The following is an 8,726-nucleotide window of genomic DNA, read 5'->3' as shown; positions in this document are numbered from 1 at the left end:
GTCAGTCTGTCAACTATTGCCCAGATGGCATTTTTCTTCCCTGGAGTTAACGGCAACCCTGATATAAAATCCATAGTAATCCGATCCCATTTCCATTCAGGAACCATAATAGGCTGGAGTAATCCTGAAGGTACTTGGTGTTCAGCTTTCACTTGTTGGCAAACTAAGCACTTTGATACAAACTCGAAAATATCTCTTTTCATTCCACTCCACCAGTACATTTTCTTCAAGTCATTATACATCTTCGTACTGTCCGGATGAACCGCTAAACAACCATTATGTGCTTCATGCAAAATCTTTTGAATCAACTCATCATTTTTCGGTACACAAATTCTATTTTTAAACATCAAACAACCATCAGAACCGATTCTGAAATCTGATCCCGTATCAGCTTCAAACTGTTTTCTTTTGGCTAGCAAATCTTGATCATTTTTTTGAGCTTCAGAAATCTCTTGTAAAAACATCGGTCTTGCTCTTAACTCTGCTAGAATCGAACCGTCATCTGAAATTTTCAACTAAGTGTTCATAACTCTCAAAGCAAACAACAACTTTCTGCTTAAAGCATCGGCAACCGCATTCACTTTTCCTAGATGATAATCGATAACAAGCTCATAATCTTTCAATAACTCCAACCATCTTCACTGTCTCAAATTCAAGTCTTTTTGTGACATCAAGTATTTAAGACTTTTGTGATCGGTATATACTCAGCACTTTTCACCATACAAATAATGTCGCCAAATCTTCAAAGTAAATACCACCACAGCCAATTCCAAATCGTGAGTAGGATAATTCCTCTCATGAGGTTTTAACTGTCTCGAAGCATAAGCCGCCACTTTTCCTTCTTGCATGAGGATACACCCCAAACCATTTAGAGAAGCATCACTATACACCACAAATTCTTTACTTGATTCGGGTTGTATCAACACTGGTGCTTCAGTTAATAACTTTTTCAATTCTTCGAAACTCTGTTGACAATCTTCCGTCCATTCAAATTTAACATCCTTTCGGAGTAGTCTAGTCATAGGAGCAGCAATTATAGAAAATCCATTTACGAACCGCCGATAATACCCAGCTAGCCCCAAGAAACTTCTAACTTCAGTTACGTTTTTCGGTGGTTTCCAATTAACAATGGCTGAAATTTTACTAGGATCAACCCGTATACCATCACCTGAAACAATATGACCCAAAAATCCAACTTCCCGGAGCCAAAATTCACTTTTACTAAACTTAGCATACAACTGCTTATCTCTCAAAGTTTGCAAAACTATCCTCAAATGCTCAGCATGCTCTGTCTCATCTTTTGAATAAATTAAAATATCATCTATAAACACCACAACAAATCTGTCCAAGTATGGCCGAAATATGCGATTCATTAAATCCATAAACACAGCAGGAGCATTTGTCAACCCGAATGGCATAACTAAAAATTCATAATGATCGTACCTTGTTCTAAAAGCAGTTTTAGGCACATCTGACTCTTTTACTCGCAGCTGATATTACCCAGATCTCAAGTCAATCTTTGAAAACCATGTCGCTCCTTTTAGCTGATCAAACAAATCATCAATTCTCATCAACGAATACTTGTTTTTTATTGTCACCTTGTTTAACTGCCGATAATCAACACATAATCTCATAGAACCATCCTTCTTTTTCACAAATAACACGGGAGCACCCCAAGGTGAAAAACTCAGTCTCACAAAGCCTTTATCAGTCAACTCTTGCAACTGCGACTTTAATTCTTTCAACTCTGTTGGTGCCATTCTATATGGAGCAATCGAGATCGGAGCTGTTCCTGGTATTAAATCAATACCAAATTCTACTTCCCTGACTGGAGGCAAACCCGGCAATTCTTCTGGAAATACGTCCGCAAATTCACACACAACCGGCACTGATTCAACTTTCTTTTTAACTTCTTTTGTATTAATTACATACGCCAAATAAGCTTCATAACCCTTTCTCAAATATCTCTGAGCCGACATCGAAGAAATCATACTAGATAATGCCTCTGATTTTTCTAGCTCAACCCGCAGAATTTCACCACTTTCACACTTTAATTCTATAACCTTTTCTTTGCAATTTATTATAGTATCATGCAATGTCAACCAATCCATACCCAAAATAACATCAAATTCATCAAACGGCAACAACATCAAGTCGGCCGGAAAGTAATGACCCCGAATCATTAAAGGGCATTTCTTGCTGACTTTATCAACTATCACGCATTTGCCTAACGGGTTCGACACTCTAATATAAATTAAATTCTGTGTTCTCAATAGGTATATTCATACTAGACACCAGTTTAATGCATACGTATGAATGAGTAGAACTAGGATCAATCAAAGCAATAACATTAATATCATAAAGAGAAAATGTACCAATAATCACATCGGGTGAGGAAGCATCTTCACGCGCTTTAATAGCATAAGTTCTAGCCGGAGCTCTTCCCTCAGATCTAACTACTGCATCTCTGGCTACATTCTTACTGCTTGTTTCACTTCCAGCTTTTCTCGGATACCTTCCCCTCGAGTTTGCACCACTAGCTTTTACACTCTGAATTTTTCTTTCTCAGCTCTCTCTGGGCAGTCTCTAATAAAATGATCCGAAGAACCACATCGAAAACATTCATTTGCTCTGCACGGACCAAAATGATTTCTACCACACCGCTGGCACTCGGGTTTAACAAATCTCGAGTTCCCTACACTGGCTGCAGAAGTATTCTGAGATTTAGGACCCACATTCTGCTTCTTAAAATTTCCATATGATTGCCCAGCTGAAACTTGGGAACGAGGATTCATATTTCTTGACTTTTCGGGTTGCTGTGAAGGTGCCTTACTCATTGGCCTTTTCTTCCAATTTCGTGTCTCAGCCTCTACCTTCCTCTTCTCTTTAAGTAGTTCTTCAACCTTACAAGCTCGATCAACTAGGACTACCATTTCTTTCAGTTCAAGGATCCTGACAAATACTTTAATGTCTTCGTTGAGCCCGTCTTCAAATCGTCGGCACATCTTGGCTTCTGTAGGAACATATTCCCTGGCATACTTACTCAATCGAACAAAACTCTCTTTCATATTCTAAGACTGTCATATTACCTTGCTTCAGCTCAAGAAACTCTTTACGTTTCTGATCAATAAATCTTTCACTAATATATTTCTTCCGAAACTCTTCTTGAAAGAATTCCCAGGTTACTCTCTCTTTCGGTACCACCGAAATCAAAGTCTTCCACCAATTATAGGCTGAATCTCTCAACAAAGATGTAGCACATTTCAAACATTCTTCAGGTGTACAAGATAATTCATCAAATACCCGGATAGAATTTTCAAGCCAGAACTCTGCTTTCTCTGCATCATCATCAATATTTGCTCTAAATTCTTCAGCCCCTTGTTTACGAATTCTATCAACGGGGGTTCTGTGAAATTTTATCATATCCACTCCTTGAGGCATTGGAGGCATAGGTTGAGGAATTGGGGGAGGTGGGGGAGGTCGTACATTTAGGTTCGTACGAACGAACTCAGTGTACCATGCACTCATCATTTAGAGAAAGGTTTCCCGATCCCTTTCTCCTCCTCTCTGACCAACAATAGGAGGTGGGTTTTCAGTCGGCACTGCCCCTTCAGCTGGAGCTGGCACATTACTCTCTACTTCATCTGCCACAGCTGGATCGGGATCCATTTACTATATAAAAATCATTTAAAAAGGTCAGAAGTCGTCACACTATCACAATTCATACATATGGCATGTATAGCAAAATCCGTACATACAACACGTAGTCCGAAAACCAACTAAACCTGCTCTGATACCACTAAATGTAACGCCCCCACGCCCGAGACCATCACCGGAGTCGAGCTTGAGGGGTTACCGAACATAATTTATCAATTTAAGAACTTCAAATCATTTGTTTCTACATTCACAGCTTTCTAGCTACTCGCGTCACAGTTACAAGAAAAATCATATCTCGAGTTACGAAACTCGAAATCAAGATCTATAAATTTTCCCTGAATATAGACTCATATGTCTATTTACTAATTATTTTCTAGAATTTTTTATTGGGCCAATTAGTACAGTTTATTAATTAAAGTATCCCCTGTTTCAGGGTTCGACTGCTCTGACCTCTGTGTATTACGAATCAGATATATCTCTATACAAAATTGCAATGACTATGAGGTTTGTTTATATTAAAAGTAGACTCAATAAGAAATTTGTACATATAAATAACAACTTCTAATTATTTTATTAAATTTTATTATGAATTTTTAAAGTCAGAACAGGGGATCCAGAAATCACTCTGGCCCTGTTTCACAAAAGTTTAAATATCTCATAAAATATAATTTATATTCCTGTTTTGTTCAATTCATATGAAAATAGACTCATTAAGATTCAATTTCATAACTTACTCATCATTTATTTCTATTTATAATATTTTTAGTGATTTTTCAAATTCATGTCATTGTTGCAGCAATATTCTGTTTTAAGGCAAGTTTCATCTTTCCATGAATTTTTATGAACTAGATAACCTGTTAAACTTCCATGATATCAAACATGATCTAAATTAACCATCACCATGACTTATCAATATCAAACATTTTCTCAACCAAACATGGCCATATTATAAAATTATTTACACAAAATAGGTATATTGTTATACATGCCATACTTAAGTAGTTCTACAAGCCATTTACCAAGATAAAAGTCCTTTGGATAGTGTGATCGAACTTTCGACCTGTCCCGATTCCTGAGCCGGCTTGTTCAAAACTACAATGAATGAAAAGGAAGGAGTAAGCATAAATGCTTAATAAGTTCATATGTAAATAACAAGTAACATAACAATACAAATATACCAAACAACTTTAGCATGGTACCACCAAAACATATATCACATCTGTAAACATCATTCATCATCTTACCACATTATCGTTGTTGTATCAATTTTCAACCCGAGGGTTATGAACATACCTGTCCAAAGTGTCCATTTCACAACACTTACCCAAAACGTCACTTATATCTTAAGTGCTCTTCCATTAAACTAGAAATTTCACCCGTTGAACACATCAAAATATAATTCGGATACATGGATAATTTGCACATAAGTGCCACATATGTAATCAAGAAATCATGTAACCCGCCCCTAAGTGAACTCGAACTCAACTCAACGAGCTCGGGCATTTGCATCCATAAATGAACTCGGACTCAACTCAACGAGTTCGGATGCTCAACCATCCTAGTGACATGTCACTTGTATCCTAATCTATTCCTAAGGTTCAAACGGGCTTTTTCCCTCGATCTCACATTTGCCGTCTTCCATGGAATATCGGAACCGATACTCAGTAGCAATTCATATTTATCAAGTAGTAAACATAATTTACATATTACTCAACATTAACCACAAAGCATAATATTTCACGATTAAAAATCAGCATATCATATAATTAACATTAATAACTTAAAAATAACATTTATGCTACATTATTTACACATGAACTTACCATGGTACCAAAATATAAAGATTTTGCAATTTAGTCCACAATCTTTTCTTTTCCTCGATCACGACTTGAATCTTGTTTTTCTTGATCTATAATACCAAATTAATCTTATTTAATACATACATTTATCAAAACAGCATTTAATACGAAATTTAAAAAAATTACACTTTTGCCCCTAAATATTTGCATAATTACACTTTTGCCCCTAGGCTCGGGAGTTAAACTTTATTCCTTATTCTTATGTTTTATAACATGCTGATCACTTTTCCCTTCTATGGCAACATCAAATTCTCTCTCTAACATATACTTGTGACTATTAGGTATTTTTGCCGATTAAGCCCTTTTACTCGTTTTCACTAAAAACCGAGTAGCACAAGTTGTCTAACATAATTTAAAACCCCATATTCTATCATAAAACATCAAAATACACAAATTTCACCTATGGGTATTTTTCCAAATATAAACCCTAGGTTGAATTATTGCTAGCATAAGCTTAATCGAGCTTCCGGGATTCCAAAAACGTAAAGAACATTAAAAACGGGGCTTGGAATCGCTTATTATGGAGCTTGGAAGCTTGAAACAAACCCTAGCTATGGAGAACCCTTGAAATTTTGGCCTAATGAAGAAGATGGACAAAAATTGGCTTTTAATTTTGTTTTTAATTCATTTTAATAACTAAATGACCAAAATACCTTTACTACTAAACTTTCCAAAAGTTCCTTCCATGTCCTAATTTTGTCCATGAACGTAAGATTGGTCAAATTGCTATTTAAGACCTCCTCATTAATATTCCAAAACAATTTGATACTAAAAACTTCTAGAATGCAAGTTTTGCAACTTATTCGATTTAGTCCCTACTTTCAATTTAAGCACTTTAGGCATAGAATTTCATCACGAAATTTTCACACAATCATGCAATCATATAATAAACATCAAAATCATTGTAAAATAATTATTTCTATCTCGGATTTGTGGTCACGAAACCACTATTCCGATTAAGCCCTAATTCAAGATATTACAGAATGGAAAAATACTGAGTACCGTAAGAGGGATTTCCTCATTCGGTGTGGTAGTGACAATGTGGGGATCTGTGGCATCTAGTAAGACTTTGTCACCAACCTTAAGTTGATTTGGAGAGGCATCGGGCTCGTTTTGGTGTAGTTTCAATTTATCGTGTGTTGTCAGTTTATGTGCTCGCCATTCATCTAGCTCCTCTATCCATAGCCTTCGTTCTTCATGAGTGTGTCCTCTATCATTGCTAGAACATGGCTCATGTATTTCCTTCAGACTTATTTCCTGCAAAGTGGGTTATATCATGTGATCAGTTTTAATAGAATGGTTTAGACGATCACCTTCAATTTCTGATGTGTTGTCAGAATTGCGAGCTTGAAGGGTGAGTGTTTCATCTCCTATTCAAAGCGTGAGCTCACCTGTGCCAACAATAATAATTGTTTTAGCAGTTGCTAAAAAGGGCCTCCCTAAAATCAAAGGGGTGTTATTATCCTCCTTTATGTCTAGAACAATGAAATCAACAGGAAATATGAACTTATCTACTTTCACTAGTACATCTTCAATAATACCCATAGGAAATCTTATAGTTTTATCTACCAATTGAATGCTCATCCTAGTTTGTTTAGGTTTCCCAAGACCTAGTTGCTTAAACATTTTGTAAGGCATGACGTTAATACTAGCCCCTAAATCAGCTAATGCATGACTTATATCTAAACTACCGATTAAGCAAGGGATTGTAAAACTCCCTAGATCTTTCAATTTGTGGGGTAGCTTATTCTGTAGAATAGCTGAGCAGACTACATTTAGCTCCACATGCGACGCTTCGTCCAACTTCTGCTTATTTACTAAAAGCTCTTTTAAAAATTTCATTGCATTTGGCATCTGCGACAAAGCTTCAATAAACGATAAGTTAATATGTAATTTTTTCAAAAGCTTAAGGAATTTACCTAATTTTTCATCTGAGCAGTCTTTCCTTGTTGCGTTAGGATATGGGACACGAGGTTTATATTATTCATTCACCATTTTGTTTTGACTTACCTCACTTTTACCTTTTCTCACCACAGTTTCTTGCATCAATTCTGGCTCAGGCATAATGAATCCTTCCTTATCTTAAGTACTAATTGCGTTGAGGTGTTCCCTTAGGTTAGGTTCAGTATTACTTGGTAAGCTACCTTGTGGTCATTCGAAGATTAGTTTGGATAGCTGGCCTATCTTAGTTTTGAGTCCTTGGATCGATGCTTGTTGATTTTTAAGTGTTGTCTCGGTATTTTGGAAATGGGTTTCTGACATTGATATGAATTTTGAGAGCATCTCCTCAAGGTTCAATTTCTTCTCTTATTGATAAGGTGGCTGTTGAAAACCCTGAGGATTTTCTGGCTTTTGATTCCCTTAAACACCCTAGGAGAAATTTGGGTGGTTCCTCCAACCTGTATTATAAGTATTACTATATGGATTATTTTGAGATCGAAAGTTGTTGTTACCCATATAGTTGACTTGTTCGTCTTCGGTTGTAGGATCGAAGGATTGATATTCTGTATGCACACCTCCTCCACTTGAGTCACACCTTATTACTAGATGTACCTGCGTAGAACCAAGTAAACCATCAATCTTTTTATTGAGAAGTTCTACCTGATTTGACAGCATAGTAACTGAGTCGACGTTATAAACGCCGGCTGTTTTTGTTGGCTTAGTCCTCATGACTTGCCACTAATAGTTGTTCAGTGACATTTCTTCAATGAATTCATAAGCCTCTTCAGGTGTTTTGTTGTTGATGGTTCCGTCAGCAGCTACGTCAACCATTTTTCGAGTTGAGGGATTCAAACCATTGTGGAATGTTTGTACTTGAAGCCAAAGTGGTAAACCATGGTGAGGGCACCTTCTCAGTAAGTCCTTGTAACTCTCCCATGCATCGTAAAGTGTTTCTAAATCCATCTGCACAAAAGAAGAGATATCATTACGTAATTTAGCCGTTTTAGCCAGTAGAAAGTATTTTGGTAAAAAATTTTTGGTCATTTGTTCCCAAGTAGTGATAAACCTCATGGTAACGAGTTCAACCACTGTTTAGCTTGTGAAAAAGGGAACAACCGAAGGCGAATGCATCATCAGAAATGCCATTAATTTTGAAAGTGTCGTAAAACTCCAAAAAATTCGCCAAGTGAGTGTTGGGATCCTCATCCTACAAACCATCAAACTGAACAAGCTGCTGTATCATCTGAATTGTGTTAGGTTTTAGTTCAA

At 36.6% G+C, this 8,726-nt stretch overlaps 1 non-coding gene across 1 annotated transcript; it reads left to right on the top strand.

Moving 5' to 3' along the window:
- The first annotated feature begins 8,346 nt into the window (after window positions 1–8,346).
- On the top strand, window positions 8,347–8,453 carry LOC121216807 (small nucleolar RNA R71). Its single transcript, XR_005913024.1, has one exon. It is a non-coding gene; the product is annotated as a small nucleolar RNA R71 (small nucleolar RNA).
- Window positions 8,454–8,726: the final 273 nt, after the last annotated feature.

Source organism: Gossypium hirsutum, chromosome A02 (assembly GCF_007990345.1).
Source record: "Gossypium hirsutum isolate 1008001.06 chromosome A02, Gossypium_hirsutum_v2.1, whole genome shotgun sequence".
In the NCBI taxonomy this organism is placed as follows: Eukaryota; Viridiplantae; Streptophyta; class Magnoliopsida; order Malvales; family Malvaceae; genus Gossypium; species Gossypium hirsutum.
Note: the sequence above shows the minus strand (reverse complement) of the source record. Positions and strands in the feature narration are given on the sequence as shown.